At 48.7% G+C, this 20326-nt stretch overlaps 1 protein-coding gene and 1 non-coding gene across 2 annotated transcripts in view; both read left to right on the plus strand.

Annotated features, from left to right (window-relative positions):
* Positions 1 to 20326, plus strand: part of SDAD1 (SDA1 domain containing 1) — a 221128-nt gene that overhangs the window by 143682 nt on the left and 57120 nt on the right. The gene's annotated exons all lie outside the window — the stretch shown is intronic.
* LOC134953069 (5S ribosomal RNA) lies at positions 1954 to 2072 on the plus strand. Its single transcript, XR_010185409.1, has one exon. It is a non-coding gene; the product is annotated as a 5S ribosomal RNA (ribosomal RNA).

The raw sequence follows: 20326 nt of genomic DNA on the forward strand, positions 1-20326 counted from the left end.
GCTGGGGTAGTTTGGTCAGAGTCCCTGATCGAAAATATTGATACCCTGGACAGGGACAATATTTTACTGTCGTTAGAACAAATAAAGGATGCATTTCTTTATATGCGTGATGCACAGAGAGATATCTGCACACTGGCATCACGGGTAAGTGCTATGTCCATTTCTCCTTCATCCACTAGGGGCCACTGGAGTGTAGTTACAATGGGGAGATAGTAGGTGGTATTGGTAGCTGGCACTTTAAAAATTCTCACACTGTGGCTAGCTCCTCCCCTACTATCTCCCCTCCAAGCCAGTCTTAGTTAAGTGCCCGAGGTAGCTGGTTCACTTGGGTTTAGCTGAAGAATTTTCTTCTTTTTTCTTTATTATTTTATTTTTCTTACACACACTCACAGACTGGCAGCTCTGCCACTGCCAGTCTGCACCGTGGGAGCTGCCGGCGGGGTCCCATCGCAGCTGCGTGCGGCTAGGGATGGGCCCCGGCTGAGGGAGACACTGAGCTCTCCTGAGTTGGCGGACACCGCTGCGTGCGGCGCGTGTCGCGGCCACTCCATCCAGCAGAAGATTCCGGCAGCATGGCAGCGGTGAGTATCAAAAAATGGTCGGACACCGCTGCGTGCGGCTTGTGTCGGGACCACCCCACCACAGAAGATTCCGGCTGGACGCCGCTGCGTGCGGCGTGTGTCGGGGCCGATCCACCAAGAACACAGTGGTGAGTGAAGTATACTTTATTTGTGGTGGCTATGTATGTTTTTAGAGCAATGCACTGTTTATTGTTGTACAACCCACTCCAGAAGGGCTCTCTGGGGCTGTAATGTACTTTATTGTATCCTTACCTGTCCTCCTCATGGAGAAACAGACAGGATGATTGGGGGAGGCTGAGTATGTGTTTATACAACCCTGACTGAAAAACGGGTGTGTGTCATTCTGATAACCCTCTGCTCCCCCAGCTCCCCGCACCCCCCGCACAGATCCCCACTCAGCGCGACTCACAGAGCCGGCACAGGGATCCCGCTCGAGCGCAAAGCAATGTTTAAATTTGGCGCCTTGTACGGAGGGGGTGGAGCTAAGTCCCGCTCTGTAGAGCGAGCTCAGCGCTCCCTGCTCCCAGGCGGCGACTCGCGCTCTGTTCAGCGCAACACTCCCCGGCGGCGGCTAGCAGATACAGGGCTCTACTAGCGCTGTATAGCGGGCTCAGCGCTCCCCGGCGGTGACTCGCAGGCCCAGCGGAGGGTACAGCTCGCTTCCCGCTTAGTTTTGCAATAAGGCGCCATAGCCGGGGGGCGGAGCTAACTCCCGCTCTGTACAGCGGGCTCAGCATTCTCCGCTCCCCGGCCACTGTTATAGTGTAATAGGCATTTATGTGAGTTTAATGCACATGGTGCTGAGGAGAATGTGATATAGTCAGAGTGGCTCAGCACTAATCCAGTTATCCACTATATAGATTTTATCGCATAGCCCAGAGGAGTTTCACTCTGGCGGCCATTTCCTCCATGCACAGACCTGGCTTCATATTTGCAGTGTCTCCTATAGCCCAGTGGGCTAATCTTGCATACTCAGAGACAAATACAAATAAAGTCCCAGGTATATATTAACAGTTAACCTGCTTTACTCAGCGGGCTCCCAGGTCTCCCCGTCGCTAGGCAACAGCTCTGGGATTTGTAACTTTTCGATACTTCAGGCTGCTGAAATATAGATACATTCCTCCTGCAGTAGAGTCCTCTACCCAGCATTTTCCTACTTGCAAATCAGGGAACCTGCTCTATTACAGTAGCTGGGACTCAGCTCAATAATAATTAAAAGGATCTACTGTGCAGTATTTATTTACCTACGGTGTGTGTGTATATATACATATATAGTTATGTTTGTGCATGTATATATATAGATATATATATTTAAGTGCGTGTAGGTATGTATATAGATAAATCCATAAAATACCAGATATAGGGGATAAAAGCCTATGGCCACACCACCCTGAACACGCCCGATCTCGTCTGATCTCGGAAACTAAGCAGGGTCAGGCCCGGTTAGTACTTGGATGGGAGACCGCCTGGGAATACCAGGTGCTGTAGGCTACTTCCGCAATGTTTTCTAATAACAACATCTTGCACATAACATTTTCCCCCATCTTTCTCACAGGCTGGTCACCATTTTGAAAAGCCAGCGGAACCTCAGAGAAACATCTGGTGCACCTTAATTAGCGGTACACTAAATACAGGGCGGGGTGTTGCCTTCCCTTTATTATTCCTTGTTGTCACTAGTTACTAATGCTATTTGTAATTGTGGAATGCGTGTAAGGCATAAGACAAATAGCGCTGCGGCTCAGTACGCTAGTAGCGGGTATCTGAACAGGGGTTTGAATCCAAACAAAACTTTAAGGAGAACTCCTATAGCCTAGGGCTAAGACTCCTGTCCCACAGCGCAGCGTTGCTGGTTCAGGTCTCCGCTGCTCCAGAAAGTTTATTTTAATCGTATCGGTCACTACACATTATAGTGCACACCTTACGTAGGGCTCTGTTTATTTAACCCACCTTTTCTCCTTTCGTTTGTCTCTCCTGGGATAGTCGAAGAATTCCCTCTTAGGTGTGAAGTATGCGGCGGAGCCATCTGCTTCGCCCTCCACGCACCTGCACACCCCTGTTTGATCAATGATGCAGGTAATGTCACTATTAACCAGACAATAACTCATCAGGTAAGCCCTTGGACTTTGGTTTCCAAGGTCACAGGATCAAATCACAGCGGGACCAAACACACCTTTCCAAAAAGAAACTTTGCTAACATTCCATGCATTACTGATGTCTGTTTTCTGTGGATCTGAACCAGTGTCTCAGAATATACAGGTACATAATACAGCAGTTCATCTGATACTGCAGGTAAAGGAGGAGGACACGTCAAGTCCATCAGGGTTCCACGCCATTGACGAAAATGACAGCGACTGGTTCAGTTTCGGATGAGCTGGGCAGGCTCCGGTAGGCGGCCGACAGACACCCGAATACACAATATCAGGTATCAAACAAGGTTTGTTTTCCTATCTTTTCCCCGCAGATGGCAGGAGATGGTATCAGAACCTCTCTAGGGTATACACCTCGGTGTATCGCCGGTCCATCAAGCCGCCGTTTTCCTGAGGCAACCTTGCTCAGGGATCCATCGACATATGCGGCAGCATGGTTCTACCGTATCCGGAGCAGGTAGGTTGGGGAACAATTGTCCTCTAGGTTACAGGATGCTTCGCATCAGGATCAATTGATACTTTGATACAGGTCAGAATCACGATTCTGCTTTATGTTCCTTGGAGGTCTCCATGTCTACAGACTCGGACCCTGCATCTTCGCTTGGGCTGTCTTAACCCGACGACCTCTGGGGCTGCGACAGTGACAAGTAAACATGAAATCCTACGGGGCAGATGGTTCTGGGGAAGGAACTTTCTGCAGGATTTCTTGAACCAATGGAGGTAGGTCCACTTTGATTTCTCCTACTACTGCCCCAGCTCCAAGACAGACCTTTACTGGTCTTCCCTTTAGATTTTTTCGTGCCCTTTCAGGTTTTTGACTCCACACGGGTGATATCTTCGTCGCCAGGGGTTCTCAGGGTAAAAAGGCTGAAGCAGAGGTTCAACATCCTCAGTCCAGTCTGATTTTATGTCATCCTATACACCCATTACACCTGCAGGGTCCCAGGGTAGGCGCAGGTCGATGGGAGAAGGCTTGGGCGGTTACAACCGTCTCAGGAGTCCCTCGGCATAGGTCGGCTGATTTACGATGACAAGAGAGTCATACTGCAGGCTGCGCTCCATAGGTTTCTAACCGCAAAGGGTGTTGATCCCTGTTTTTCACATATCATTTGAATTAGGACAGTTCTCAGGCCTTTGTTTTCTTTTCACGTTCCGAAGCCAAGTGGCTCGGACAGGCCTATTCTGGCCTTACAATCCTTTTAGTCTGTGATTGCTAGTTTAAACAAGAAAGGGAGTTTTACGTGTCCCTTGTCTTCAGAGATGCCTGTTTACTGATTTCCGTTGGACAGGCTTTTCTCAGATTCCCCCTTAACAGGATTCTCATTTTCACTGTAAGTCCTTTACTCTTCTCTCTTCCGCTCCCACAGAGTTTAGAAAGATAACAGAATAACTCTTTTTCAGGGGCAGTGGGTGACGTTGGTTCCCTAATGGGACAATTTACTGCTACTATCCCACTCTGTACATTAGGTGGCTTCTGAATATCCGGAGGATCCACGAGCTTCTGATTCGACACAGATCCAATTTATGCTCCGCATAGACGTTTCTCAACACGGTCCGTCAGAGGTTTTTTTCATTCCTCGGCACCAGAGACTCTATTTCTTCAGTCAAGTTGCGACGTAATGAGTGGTCGCCTCCATTCCTCTCGGAACGGGGGACAACAATCTTGTTTCCAGATCAAGCCACCAGGTCAGACTCCTGGGTGAGGGAACATGCCCCGGAGTTTTGTCAGCTGGTCCGCTGTGGGCGGAGATTTCGGATCGACCTCAGGGCGTTCTGACTGACTCGTTAACCCTTTATTACTCTCGGACGGCAGTAGCCGTGGAGGCCCTCAGGGCTCCGGGGAGTTTTCTGGTTATTCTATCCTGCCTCCTTTTTCTATTTCTACTTCATGTTCAGTAACACAGGAGGGGATTATGCGTGCTAGTCCTCTCGGTGGCGCTGGTTGGGCCACGCATGACTTGAAGATACAGATACGCCTGTTGTCAGTAGAGGAGCCTTGGCTCCTACCTCGACTGGACTGTCTACTTCAACAGGCTCCTTTTTTCTCCTTGTTCAATTTTACACTGGTTTCGGTTACCCGTGTGACTGTTCACGAGACCTCAGAAGGGAGGAGTTCCCTAGTTCGGTTAGGCCTACTGGGCTCCGATTTCAGAAGTCTATTACCTCTTCTCGCTTTTGCCACTTTGGGAAAACTTTATGGAACATAATGAAGATAAAAGGGGTTTTTTCCCCCTTCTTCCAGTTACCATTCATCTTTGGTTTCTCTGGGAGGTTTTTTGCTCCGCTGCGCTTCAAACCACACTGACCGGAATTTTAGGTCTCTGCCTTTTTCGCTTTTCTTCCAAATGAGATTAGCCTAGCGGCCGTAAGTTCGGCCTCTTGTTCAGGGAGTACTCTATTGGCAACTCCCCGGGCTCGGCTTCGGCCTCAGCGGTCGTTTCTTCCAGAGGGGAGGTCCATTTTTCATATAAATCTGACACTAGTGGTTTTCAATCCTCTCTGAATGTTGTCAGGGCTCGTCAACTCTCTCTACAGAGGTCTCAGGCTATTCGATGAAGTGTTTTTTCTTCTTTGCTCTGGATGATGCTCCCGTACTAAATAGCCGGGGCCCCAGCATATGCTGGACAGTTGGATACATCTGATCATCAGACAGTCTTCTTGGCGGTTACTAGGGAACCTCCGTTTTCCATTTCAGCGCGCTTTACGCGCATTGTAAGACTTTCGTGGGCAGCCGCCCGCGGGGTCTCCATGAATATTTTGTCGGGCGGCTACTTGGTCAAACCGACATTCGTTTTGTCAAATTCTACAAGTTTGACACTTTTACGGCCTCTGCATCACTGTTTGGCCGAGCAGTTTTTACAGGACTCTCAGCGCTTTCCCACCCGTTTTTTGGGAGCTCTGGGACGTCCCCATTGTAACTACACTCCAGTGGCCCCTAGTGGATGAAGGAGAAATCAGGATTTTGGTACTTACCGATAAATCCCTTTCTCCGATTCCACAGGGGCCACTGGACGCCCGCCCAGCGCTGTTTCTCCTGATTTTTGTTTGATTAACGATTGCAGATCACCATATGACTGCTTGTTGGGTTCAGGCTAGCCTGGTTTTTTGTCAGGTTCTGTTCCAGGTTTAGTTTGTGTTCGCCTGGTTTACAGGGCGTCGTTAACCTCCTCTACCTTACGGTTTGTTTATTACAGCTCTCCTCGGGCACAGTTTAACGTAGACTGGCTTGGAGGGGAGATAGTAGGGGAGGAGCTAGCCACAGTGTGAGAATTTTTAAAGTGCCAGCTACCAATACCACCTACTATCTCCCCATTGTAACTACACTCCAGTGGCCCCTGTGGAATCGGAGAAAGGGATTTATCGGTAAGTACCAAAATCCTGATTTCGGCCAGAAGAGCTTTATGGACACGACAGTGGACAGGCGATGCGTAGAGGAGTTATTTGAGGTCGGTCTATCGGATTTGGTGGCCACGGCTACGGCCGGGAAATCCACCTTTCTACCTCAAGTCACTCCCCAACAGAAAAAGGCACCGACCTTTCAACCGCAGCCCTTTCGTTCCTTTAAAAATAAGAGAGCAAAGGGCTATTCATATCTGCCACGAGGCAGAGGACGAGGGAAGAGACAGCAACAGGCAGCTCCTTCCCAGGAACAGAAGCCCTCCCCGGCTTCTACAAAAGCCTCAGCATGACGCTGGGGCTTCGCAAGCGGACTCGGGGGCGGTAGGCGGTCGTCTCAAAAATTACAGCGCGCAGTGGGCTCACTCGCAGGTAAATCCCTGGATCCTGCAGATAATATCTCAGGGGTACAGGTTGAAATTAGAGACAGAGCCACCTCGCCGTTTCCTGAAGTCTGCTTTACCAACGTCCCCCTCAGAAAGGGAGACGGTTTTGGAAGCCATTCACAAGCTGTATTCTCAGCAGGTGATAGTCAAGGTACCTCTTCTACAACAAGGGAAGGGGTATTATTCCACTCTATTTGTGGTACCGAAGCCGGATGGCTCGGTAAGGCCTATTCTAAATCTGAAGTCCTTGAACCTATACATAAAGAAGTTCAAGTTCAAGATGGAGTCACTCAGAGCAGTGATAGCGAACCTGGAAGAAGGGGACTTTATGGTATCCTTGGACATCAAGGATGCGTATCTCCACGTTCCAATTACCCCTCACACCAGGGGTACCTCAGGTTCGTTGTACAAAACTGTCACTATCAGTTTCAGACGCTGCCGTTTGGTTTGTCCACGGCACCTCGGGTCTTTACAAAGGTAATGGCCGAGATAATATTTCTTCTTCGAAGAAAAGGCGTATTAATTATCCCATACTTGGACGATCTCCTAATAAGGGCAAGGTCCAGAGAACAGCTAGAGATGGGTTTAGCACTATCTCAAGAGGTGCTAAAGCAGCACGGATGGATTCTGAATATTCCAAAATCCCAATTAATGCCGACAACTCGTCTGCTGTTCCTGGGGATGATTCTGGACACAGTTCAGAAAAAGGTTTTTCTTCCCGAAGAAAAAGCCAAGGAGTTATCTGACCTGGTCAGGAACCTCCTAAAACCAGGAAAGGTGTCTGTACATCAATGCACAAGAGTCCTGGGAAAAAATGGTAGCTTCTTACGAAGCAATCCCTTTCGGCAGATTCCATGCAAAGGGATCTGTTGGACAAATGGTCAGGGTCGCATTTTCAGATGCACCTGCGGATAACCCTGTCGCCGAGGACAAGGGTATCCCTTCTGTGGTGGTTGCAGGAGGCTCATCTATTGGAGGGCCGCAGATTCGGCATGCAGGATTGGATCCTGGTGACCACGGATGCCAGCCTGAGAGGCTGGGGAGCAGTCACACAGGGAAGAAATTTCCAGGGAGTGTGGTCGAGCCTGAAAAAGTCTCTTCACATAAGCATTCTGGAACTAAGAGCAATCTACAATGCTCTAAGCCAGGCGGAACCTCTGCTTCAAGGAAGACCGGTGTTGATCCAGTCGGACAACATCACGGCAGTCGCCCATGTAAACAGACAGGGCGGCACAAGAAGCAGGAGGGCAATGGCAGAAGCTGCCAGGATCCTTCGCTGGGCGGAGAATCACGTGATAGCACTGTCAGCAGTATTCATCCCGGGCGTGGACAACTGGGAAGCAGACTTCCTCAGCAGACACGACCTTCACCCGGGAGAGTGGGGACTTCATCCAGAAGTTTTCCACATGCTATTAAACCGTTGGGTAAAACCAATGGTGGACATGATGGCGTCTCGCCTCAACAAAACACTGGACAGGGGGGGCGTGGCTACGGCGGACATGGAGTAACACACTAACTGTGTGCTCTCCAGCTACAATATCCTCTCTCTTCATCCTGTGTCCCCCCCTGGGTCTACAAGTTGCCCCAGTGCAGGTGCTACGCTGTGGAGGGACCTGTGTGTGAAGCTGGGAGCCGCGGGCTGCTCTCCTGCTCTGGCCGCACTGCTTCTGTGATCGGGGCGCCGGGCCTGCCGCATCACGTGGGACGCCGCTCTCCCGTCCTCCCGCGCTGCCGCTCTACTCACTCCCCGTCCCCGATCCTCCTGCCGCCGCTGTGTGGAGCCGGGGGCCCTAGCAGGAGCTCTCTCTGCTCCGTTTGTGCCCGGGGGAGACACTAATAAAATACTAATAAATCCGTTGCCAGGGTGCTGCTGCGGGTCCTGCCGCCTCCCACTTGCTCTCTCATTGGAGCTCCAACTCCCTGCCTGTCTCCTGGGGAACAGGTCATATTGCTGGGGGGGACAGAGTGTACTTTGGGGTGCCTGTGGGAGAGCTTCCCTGCCTCCAGACCTGGGATACAGTACATGCTGGCTGCTGGGTTGCCATAATACCCTAATACACTGTGCTTTGTGTATCCTCTCCTGGTAGCCCTCTGCTATTGCTGTATGTGGCATCTGGACGCTTTGCAGCTAGACGGACTCGATATACTGCCACTTCCATAGGCAGCTTCTGGACAGTATTGGTATACTACGTGTCCACAGGGCAGCTTGGACAGTTTGATATACTATACTATACTATACATATTCACTCTTAGCAGCTGGACGACTTTGATATACTATACTCCCCTGCTCCCTGCCGTCTACTTGGCTAAAATGGTCAAACCGCATCAATCCGCCGCGGCTGCGGCGACGCTAGAGAAATTCGCTAGGAATCCTTCGACGCGGTCCCAGCCGAGAGGGGAGGTACTGTCGACTCCATCTCCGCCTTCTCCGTCAGCTAGCTCCTCTTCGGTGGAGGCCACTGATACCGCTCTGCAGAAGGTGCTGGATGCGGTTACGGCCAGCGAAGCCCGCTTGGCCGACAGGATCGGTCAGGTCCAAGCGGACTTATCCATTATACACCAAGACCTTCAACGGGTGCGGGAGAGGGTCGGTGAGGTTGAAACACGTATATCCACACTGGAGGACACGGTCGCGCCACTTGGTAGACGTACTTCTGCTCTGGAGTCGCAGATGTCGGAGGTACATAGAAGGATGACGGATATGGAGGGAAGATTGCGACGGAACAATGTCCGCTTTGTTGGTCTCCCTGAGAAAGAGGAGGGTGCCTCCCCCGAAAAATTTCTTGAGAAGTGGCTACTGGATGTGTTTGGAGCAGAGGAGTTCACCTCACACTTTGCGGTGGAGCGCGCCCACAGAGTCCCGATGCGTCCATTGCCTCCGGGGGCGCCTCCCCGTACATTTATTGCCAAGCTCCTTCATTACCGGGATAGAGACGTGATTCTGAAACTGGCCCGTACTAAGGGCCCCCTCAAGTGGAACGGCTCTCCGATATCAGTCTTTCCAGATTTTGCTATTGATGTCCAGAAGGATAGAGCTCTGTTTATCCCCGTGAAACGCAGGCTGCGTGAATTGAACCTCCCTTATGCTATGCTCTTCCCGTCCAGACTGCGGGTTGTTTCTGATGGAGAAACTAAATTCTTCACGTCTCCGCGTGAGGCATCGGTGTGGTTGGACGGACGCTTTCCGGCACGGCGAGCACTGGCCGCTGACTGAACTTATATATATTGTTTCTCTATTTGCAAGTATGCTGTTTATTTACTGCCTGTGGTGTGTTTCGGGAGGGAGATACAGATACTATTGGCGGGAAGATTGCTGGGATATTCTTAGGAGACAACATTCAATCTTACATAAAATGGTGCAGTGCTCACCTATATCCGTATATCTGCCCCCTGTTGCCTTTGGTAATATCCTGGTTTAGTTCTTTATACTAGTTTCGGGACCGCCTGCATATATCAGTTTCGCTGTATGGTCCCAAATAGTTATATTAATGGGGTTGATCTGACGGCCTAGGGGGGGAGGACTTGAATTTAGCTGGAAGCTTCTATTGTCTTACAGTCACTGAATTCTTGGCCCCTCTTTTTGTTTTCTTTTTGGCCTTAGAAAATGTGTTAAGGTAGTTTTGCCCTAGTAGTTAGGGTTTGTTAATTTACAGGGTTGGTCGTTCGGGTATCAGGTATGCTGCAAGTTCCTAGTAGTATACGGGGTGGGGGTAGGGGTTTTGTTAAGAAATTATTGTTTTGTTTTTATTTTCTGACGTGCAATGTGCTTGTCTCTAGTGTGTTTTTGTTGCAGCTGATTCGGAGTGTGGTCTGTTGGGAGTGTGCTGGGGGTGGCTGGTCGCGGGTCGTCTGCTTTGTTAATGTGTTACTTTGTTATGGCTCTGGTTAAGTTTCTGTCCTGGAATGTAAGGGGGATTAATGACAAAATTAAGCGTTCCCTGGTACTCAGACAGATCAAGCAGTACACATCAGATGTGGTTTGTTTGATGGAGACCCACTTGGTGGGTGCAAGGATCATGTCACTTAAAAAGCCGTGGGTGGGGTGGGCTTTCCATTCCATGCACACCACAGCGTCCCGGGGAGTGTCTATCTTGATTAAAAAGTCTGTACCTTTCGTGTTGGATAGTGTGCAGACAGATCGATGGGGCAGGTATGTTTTTTTAAAATGTAAAATTAATTCTGTTCCCTTACTATTGCTAGCTGTATATGTGCCCCCTCCATATTCCTCTGACGTACTCAAAAAGGCATCTATTTTTATGGCTGCATCCCCGGGGGTGGCTGCAATATGTATGGGTGATTTTAACAATGTTTTACATCATGAACTGGATAGGTTCTCTAGGGCATCCTCCAACCCTCAACCGAAGCGGTCTTCATTTGCAGATATTGTCTCTGAGCTGGGCTTGATCGATCCCTGGAGATTGAAATATCCTGACCTGAGGCAATACTCCTGTTTTTCACACTCCCACGCTTCCTTCTCTAGGATAGACCTGGCCCTCCTCTCTCGGGAACTCCTGCCTATGATTCGGAATGTTAGATATGAGACTAGGGGTATTTCGGATCACTCCCCTGTGTCGGTTCATATTGACCTGGGTTGTCAGAGAGGCCAGGCGGTATGGAAGCTTAACCCCTTCTGGCTCACACATATGGGTGAGGGATCCGAATTGGAGCTCAGCTGGTTGGAATTCTTTGATTCTCATGTTGATACTACCGATGTTTCTTTATTGTGGGATACCTTTAAAGCCTTCCTGAGAGGGACCTTGATCAAAAGAGTGGGTAGTCTTAAATCCTCTTATAGGAAACGTGAAGCTGAATTAGAGGCTCGGGTTGTCGCTTCTGAGATGGTGCACATACAGGATGGTTTGGACAGCTCTAAATTAGACTGGCTCCATGCTCAGAATGAATGGAAGGAGTACTTGTGGGGGAAAACCCAACATAGGCTTCTATTCTCCTCCCATGTTCAATACGCTACTGGGGACAGACCGGGTTCATATTTGGCTACTCTTGCCAGAGGGGACCGCTCCTCTCGTACGGTGGTGGAGATTGTGAATACGGCTGGGATAGTGTTGGATCGCACCCCCCAAATTGTTACGGAATTTGTGTCTTATTATCAGGCACTTTATGGCTCCAAACTCACATGTTCCCCGCTAGAGTTGTGTAATTATTTAGATCAAATCCAGTTGCCCTGTATTACTAGTGAGGCTAGAGCTCTTCTTGATGCTCCTATATTGGTGGAAGAGATAGAGGCAGCAATCACCGCATCTCCAGATGGTAAGGCCTGTGGCCTAGATGGTATTCCATCCGAACTGTATAAGAAACACGCTAAATTTTTCGCCCCTCAGCTGCTTACTTTATTTAATACTATACTTGCGCAAAATGCGCTTCCCTCATCTATGGCGGAGGCATTAATTATAGTGATTCCCAAACCGGACAAGGACCCCCGGAGAGTTGAATCGTATCGTCCTATCTCTCTGCTGTCCACAGATGTTAAACTCCTAGCTAAGGTTCTGGCTTCCAGACTTAATCAGGTTATAACCCAAATTATTCATCCGGACCAAACAGGCTTTATGCCTGGTAAATCCACCGCTGTTAATTTAAGACGCTTGTTTGCTCATTTTCAGGTTTCTCATGGGGAGGCCTGCTCTTCTGTTGTAGCTTCTCTGGATGCCGCAAAGGCCTTCGATTCGGTGGAGTGGGCCTTCCTGTGGGAGACCATGAGTAGATTTGGCATGGGCCCTAATTTTATTAATTATGTTAAACTACTTTACTCACTGCCCATGGCCAGGGTCTCCGTTAATGGATACGTGTCACATTCCTTCCCCCTGTCCAGGGGAACGAGGCAGGGCTGCCCTCTGTCCCCCATCCTGTTTGCCGTAGCTATTGAGCCATTAGCATGTCTGGTTAGAGCCAGTAAAGATATTTTGGGTCTTAAGGTGGGCGCAAAAGAAGATAGAATAGCATTGTATGCGGATGATCTCTTGCTATTTATTGATGATTATGTCTCCTCTATGCCTATAATCTTGGATATGATAAATACTTATGGACGTTTCTCCGGGCTTACTATAAACTGGGACAAATCGACTATTGCTCCACTTAGGGGTCCAATACCGGTTTCCCCACTGATTTATATCCCGCTTAAGTGGGTAGACTCCTTCAAGTATCTGGGGATATGGGTGTCGAATGATCCTTGTACTTATGTCTCTCTTAATATTACACCGCAGATTGTCTATCTCCGTTCAAAAGTCAAGGTTTGGGGGAATTTGCCTCTGACCATCACTGGTAGGGTCAATCTAGTGAAAATGGTGTATCTGCCTAAGCTCCTCTATGTTCTTCAGCAGTCGCCCATATATATAGGCTTAAAGGTATTCAGACAAATTGATAGCTTGCTGTCTTCCTTGATCTGGGCCAGCAGAAGAGCACGTTTGAAGCTTGACACCTTGTCTAGACCTAGATCGGCAGGGGGCTTGGCCCTCCCTATTTTTAAATTTTACTACTACGCTGCACAATTAGCGCACATTTGGGAATGGGTGACTAACTCCGACAGTCTCACTGTGCACTCGCAAATGCTCTTGCAGGAATATCCTGATGGCACGCCGTTGCAACTGCTACTTTGTGGGAATATTAAACTATCTAAGGTCCCTATAATAAAACAGGCCACTCTTATATGGAAGCAGGTACATGCTATTCTGAAGGGCCAGGGTATAGACCCGGATACTCCATTGGACAATGTCCTTGGTTTCCCAGAATTGGCCTCGCTCCAAACCAGGGTGGTATGGGGGAAGTGGGGGGTAACATCTCTGGGTCATTTGTATAATGGCGATATACTAAAATCTTTCCAGCAGCTCCAACAGGAATTTAATGTGCCATCTCCATATTTCTATCGGTATTTGCAGCTGAGACATGCGATTAATGCACAATTTTCTAACACCCCTCCGATGATTCTAGACTCCCCAATTAAATCACTTTTGCAAACTCTAGAAGGCGGCCATTTGGTTTCCAATATATACACGAATATGCTTCAGTCCCACTACTCTGACCCGTTGTCTTCTCTTAGAAATAAATGGGAATCTGACCTGGGACCAATTTCAGACGAGGTCTGGGAAGGAGCTTTATGCTCTCCACGATTAGCTACCACTACCTCTAGATATCAGCAAATCCAATTGTTTATTGTGCACAGAGTGTATATGACGCCGGTGCGATTAGCCCGCATAGGCGGTACCCACTCGGCCAGATGTCCAAAATGTGGTGATTTGGGGGCTGATTTTTGGCATATTATCTGGCTTTGCCCTGAGATGGTAATATTCTGGTCTGGTATTATCAAAATCATAGTGTCGACTGGGATTCCGTCGGTAGTGTGTACCCCGGTGGTGTGTGTGTTGGCAGCCTTGGAGGAAGACGCCCTGGATGCTCCTAGCAAACGATACTTGATCAATCTATGTGCTCTTGCCAAGGTGTGTGTTGCTCGATTATGGCTGGCTAAGGATGCTCCTACTGTACAATCTTGGGTCTCGCTTGTTAATACAACAGCTGCCCACGAGAAGTATGTATACATGGCCAGGAAGGCGGGGAAGAAGTACTATGACATTTGGGGCAGATGGCTCAGCTCTCCTAACTCGACGAGCCATAATGACTGACACTTTCCAGTCTGTGTCTAATACAGGAGTGTGAGGGGAGGATGAGCCACGCTTCGTGGAATGTGGGTGGAGTTATGTGAGAAGGATCTATATTAGCCATGCGACTGTCCCTTTCGTGTATCACCCCTGGGGCCCGCGACCGGCCATATACTTACCTATACTTGACGTTAGTGATGTATAATTATATACAAGTGACGGATCAGCTGTCCGGAAGTATTTGAATGATGTATCTGATTAAGTCAATTTGATGTGTCATTTCTTCTGACTCACGATGGTATACTCGAGAGATAACCCTGCACGTCTTATTTGCTATGACTGTAATGTAGTAATGATGTGAATTGGGAATCTGCGCATTCCCTTGCTTAGCACATTGTTTTGCTCTTTCTATTTCCCTCTTTCTTATCTTTTTCTTTTCTTTTTGTTTAGCCGATTAGTGGTTTTGTTTTATTGTTTAAAATACAAATGTAAAATCAATAAAAAATATTGAATTGAAAAAAAAAAACACTGGACAGGTATTGCGCCAGGTCAAGAGATCCGCAGGCAATAGCTGTGGACGCGCTGGTAACACCTTGGGTGTACCAGTCGGTATATGTGTTTCCTCCTCTGCCTCTCATACCAAAGGTATTGAGGATTATACGGCAAAGAGGAGTAAGACTAGTGGCTCCGGATTGGCCAAGAAGGACTTGGTACCCGGAACTTCAAGAGATGGTCACGGACGATCCGTGGCCTCTACTTCTGAGAAGGGACCTGCTTCAGCAGGGTCCTTGTCTTTTTCAAGACTTACCGCGGCTGCGTTTGACGGCATGGCGTTGAATGCCAGATCCTAAAAGGAAAAGGCATTCCAGAAGAAGTCATTCCTACCTTGATAAAGGCAAGGAAGGAAGTCACCGCGAAGCATTATCGCCGTATTTGGCGAAAATATGTTGCGTGGTGCGAGCAGCGGAGTGCTCCGATGGAGGAATTTCAACTGGGTCGTTTTCCTACATTTCCTGCAATCAGGATTGTCTATGGGTCTCAAATTGGGATCTATTAAGGTTCAAATTTCGGCCCTATCAATATTCTTCCACAAAGAATTGGCCTCAGTCCCTGAGGTCCAGATTTTTATCAAAGGAGTACTGCATATACAGCCTCCTGTGGTGCCTAAGGTGGCACCGTGGGATCTAAATGTAGTTTTAGATTTCCTCAAATCCAATTGGTTTGAACCACTAAAGAATGTGGATTTGAAATATCTCACATGGAAAGTGACTATGTTACTGGCCCTGGCTTCGGCCGGGAGAGTATCTGAACTGGCGGCTTTGTCTTATAAAAGCCCTTATTTAATTTTCCATTCGACATAGGGCAGAGCTGCGGACGCATCCGCATTTTCTCCCTAAGGTGGTATCAGCGTTTCACCTGAACCAGCCTATTGTAGTGCCTGCGGCTACAGACGACTTGAAGGACTCCAAGTTGTTGGACGTTGTCAGAGCCTTAAAAATATACATTTAAAGGACGGCTGGAGTCAGAAAATCTGACTCGCTGTTTATACTGTATGCACCCAACAAGTTGGGTGCACCTGCTTCTAAGCAGTCGATTGCTCGTTGGTTTTGTAACAAAATTCAACTTGTACATTCTGTGGCAGGCCTGCCACAGCCTAAATCTGTTAAGGCCCATTCCGCAAGGAAGGTGGGCTCATCTTGGGCGGCTGCCCGAGGGGTCTCGGCATTACAACTCTGCCGAGCAGCTACGTGGTCAGGGGAGAACACGTTTGTAAATTTTTACAAATTTGATACCCTGGCAAAGGAGGACCTGGAGTTCTCTCATTCGGTGCTGCAGAGTCATCCGCACTCTCCCGCCCGTTTGGGAGCTTTGGTATAATCCCCATGGTCCTTTCAGGAACCCCAGCATCCACTTAGGACGATAGAGAAAATAAGAATTTACTTACCGATAATTCTATTTCTCGGAGTCCGTAGTGGATGCTGGGCGCCCATCCCAAGTGCGGATTATCTGCAATACTTGTACATAGTTATTGTTAACTAATTCGGGTTATTGTTTAGGAAGCCATCTTTCAGAGGCTCCTCTGTTATCATACTGTTAACTGGGTTTAGATCACAAGTTGTACGGTGTGATTGGTGTGGCTGGTATGAGTCTTACCCGGGATTCAAAATCCTCCCTTATTGTGTACGCTCGTCCGGGCACAGTACCTAACTGGAGTCTGGAGGAGGGTCATAGGGGGAGGAGCCAGTACACACCACCTGACCTGTAAAAGCTTTACTTTTGTGCCCTGTCTCCTGCGGAGCCGCTATTCCCCATGGTCCTTTCAGGAACCCCAGCATCCACTACGGACTCCGAGAAATAGAATTATCGGTAAGTAAATTCTTATTTTCAGCTATGCCGTGTCCTACCAGCTTCTGCAGCTGAGTAGTTAAAATTAGTGCCCACTGCAGTTAAATTGTGATTTCTTCATTGTATGTGACTTATACTAACTCTGCTGTCTGACTTTTCTTGCTGTCATTTCTCATACGTCCTAGAGCACAGGTTCTCAAACTCGGTCCTCAGGACCCCACACAGTGCATGTTTTGCAGGTCTCCTTATAGAATCCCAAGTGAAATAATTAGCACCACCTGTTAACCTTTTAAAATGTGTCTGTAAGTAATACACCTGTACTCCTGCTGGGTTACCTGCAAAACATGCACCGTGTGGGATCCTGAGGACAGAGTTTGAGAACCTGTGTCCTAGAGGATTCTGGGGATGCTTCAAGAACCATGGGGTATAGACGGGATCCGCAGGAGACATGGGCAACTTTAAGACTTTAAATGGGTGTGAACTGGCTCCTCCCTCTATGCCCCTCCTCCAGACTCTAGTTAGATTCGGTGCCCAGAGAGACTGGTCACACACTGAGGAGCTCTCCTGAGTTTCTCGGAAAAATACTCTTGTAAGGTTTATTATTTTCAGGGAGACCTGCTGGCAACAGGCTCCCTGCATCGTGGGACTGAGGGGAGAGAAGCAGACCTACTTCTCTGAGTTCATAGGCTCTGCTTCTTAGGCTACTGGATACCATTAGCTCCAGAGGGTTCGATCACTTGGTCCGACTAGCTGCTTGTTCCCGAAGCCGCGCCGTCACCCCCTCACAGAGCCGGAAGATAGAAGCCGGGTGAGTATGAGGAGATCAGAAGACTTTAGTGATGGCAGAAGACGCGTTTTAGGTACCGCGCTGCGCGCCATGCTCCCACACATTACACGGCACTGCAGGGCGCCCTGGGCAGCATGATGACCACAAACAGCACTGGCATAAGTTATAACAGTACCTAGGCACTAGTTAAGGGACCCCCGCCAGTATAAATAAAATTTTAAGCGGGACTTAAGCGCGCCATGTAGTAGGCGGGGCTTAGCCCACACAGCTCTGACCGGCGCCATTTTCTCTTCACAGAAGGCTGCAGAGACGCTGACCCTGATCCTCCACACTGCTGTGCAAGTAACGGGGCAAAACGGGGGGAGGCACAAGTGATTTGGTGCTGTGTTAATATATATATATATATATATATATATATATATATATATATATATATATAAAACACTAACAGGTCTGGGCAGTCGTTTTACTCGCTTCAGTACCGGGATAGGCGCTGGGTTGTGAGCTGGCAGAACTCCGTGTGTTTCTCTAACAGGCTTTATTGTGGGTCTGTCTCCTATAGCCCCAGTGTGGTTGTGGGTGTCTGTAAGTGTGTGTCGACATGTCTAAGGCGGAGTGCTCTTCCCAGGAGGAGGCTAGAGTGGGGACAGATAAGTCTGTGAGAGTGACTGTGTCAGCACCGCCGACGGACGATTGGGTAAATATGTTGAGTGTTTTGAATGCAAATGTGTCTGTTGTCTAAAAAATTAGATAAATCTGAGTCTAAGAACCAGACATAGTGGAAATCCATGGAGGATGCCTTGTCACAAGCTCAGACCCCTTCGGGGTCACAGAAACGTGCATTTACCCAGATAGCTGACACAGATACCGACACGGACTATGATTCCAGTGTCGACTATAGTGATGCCAGATTAAATCCAAAACTGGCTAAAAGCAATCAGTACATGATTGTGGCGATAAAAGACGTGTTACATATCACGGAGGACCCTACTGTCCCTGATACTAGGGTCTGTATGTATAAGGGAAAGAAACCTGAGGTAACGTTTCCTCCCTCTCATGAACTGAATGCGCTTTTTGAAAAGGCTTGGGAAAATCCTGACAAGAAAATACAGGTTCCCAAAAGAATTCCAGTGGCATATCCGTTTCCATTTGGGGACAGGGAAAAGTGGGAGTCAACCCCCACGGTCGACAAAGCTTTGTCGTGTCTATCCAAGAAGGTGGCACTTCCGTCTCCTGACGCGGCAGCCCTAAAAGATCCTCCGGATCGTAAGCAGGAAAATACACTAAAATCCATTTATGTCACTACAGGGTCACTACTCAGGCCTGCCGTTGCTTTGGCATGGGTGAGTAGCGCTATTGAAAAGTGGGCAGATAACTTGTCATCTGAGATGGATACCCTAGACAGGGATAGCGTGCTTTTGACTTTGAGTCATATCAAGGACGCTGCAGCATATTTAAAAGAAGCTGTAAGGGATATTGGCCTTTTGGGATCAAGGGCCAATGCCATGGCAGTCTCAGCAAGGAGAGCATTGTGGATTCATCAATGGAATGCTGACGCTGACTCTAAGAAGGCGATTGAGTCGTTACCGTTTAACGGTAGTGTCTTGTTTGGTGACTGCCTCACTGACCTGGTATCTATGGCTACCGCGGGTAAGTCGTCATTTTTACCTTATGTTCCTGCACAACAGCAGAAAACGCCCCACTACCAGATGCAGTCCTTTCGGCCCAATAAATACAAAAAAGGACGAGGATCCTCCTTCCTTGCTGCAAGAGGAAGGGGAAAAAGGTCACCGGCTGTGGCAAGTTCCCAAGAGCAGAAGTCCTCTCCGGCTTCTACCAAATCCACCGCATGACGCTGGGGCTCCTCTGCGGGAGTCCGGACCAGTGGGGGCACGTCTGAGGCTCTTCAGTCAGTTCTGGGTGCACTCGGACCTGGATCCTTGGATACTAGAAATGGTAGGCCAAGGGTACAAATTAGAGTTTCAGGATGTTCCCCCTCACAGATTTTTCTAATCGGCCTTGCCAGTCTCTATTCCGGAAAGAGAGGTGATATGCGCTGCGATACTAAAGCTGTGTCAAACTCAAGTCATTGTCACGGTACCCCCGTCACAACAGGGGGAGGGGTTTTATTCGAGTCTGTTCGTGGTGCCGAAGCCGGATGGCTCGGTCAGGCCGATTCTGATTCTAAAATCTCTCAATTTCTTTCTAAAAAGATTCAAATTCAAGATGGAATCTCTCCGAGCAGTGATCTCCAGTCTGGAGGAGGTTGTCGTTCCTGGGTATGATTCTGGATACAGAAATACAGAGCGTTTTTTTTTCCAGTGGAAAAGGCTCTGGAAATACAGAACATGGTAAAACAGATTCTGAAACCGGCAAGTGTGTCGATTCTTCAATACACTCGGTTGCTGGGGAAGATGGTGGCGGCCTACGAGGCCACTCAGTATGGCTGGTTCCATGCCAGGGTGTTTCAGTGGGACCTGCTGGACAAGTGTTCCGGTTCTCACCTGGACATGCACCAGAAAATATTCCTATCTTCCAGGACCAGGATCTTTCTTCTATGGTGGCTGCACAGTTCTCACCTTCTGGAGGGACGCAGGTTCGGGATTCAGGATTGGATCCTGGTGACCACAGATGCAAGTCTCCGAGGTTGGGGAGCAGTCACTCAGGGGAGAAATTTTCAGGGAAAATGGTCAAGCCAGGAAGCTTGTCTGCACATAAATATTCTGGAATTAAGGGCCATTTACAACGGCATTCTGTAAGCGGATCATATTCTTCGCGGTCTGCCCGTCTTGATTCAGTCAGACAAACATAACAGCAGTGGCGTACATAAACCGCCAAGGCGGAACAAGGAGCAGAGCAGCAATGGCCGAGGCCACGAGACTTCTTCGCTGGGCGGAGAAACATGCAAGCGCTCTGTCAGCGGTTTTCATTCCAGGAGTGGACAACTGGGAAGCAGACTTCCTCAGCAGACACAATCTCCATCCAGGAGAGTGGCGTCTTCATCAAGAGGTCTTTGCAGAAGTGACAAGTCGTTGGGGAATTCCTCAAATAGACATGATGGCGTCCCGCCTCAACA

Source organism: Pseudophryne corroboree, chromosome 1 (assembly GCF_028390025.1).
Source record: "Pseudophryne corroboree isolate aPseCor3 chromosome 1, aPseCor3.hap2, whole genome shotgun sequence".
NCBI classification, from domain to species: Eukaryota; Metazoa; Chordata; class Amphibia; order Anura; family Myobatrachidae; genus Pseudophryne; species Pseudophryne corroboree.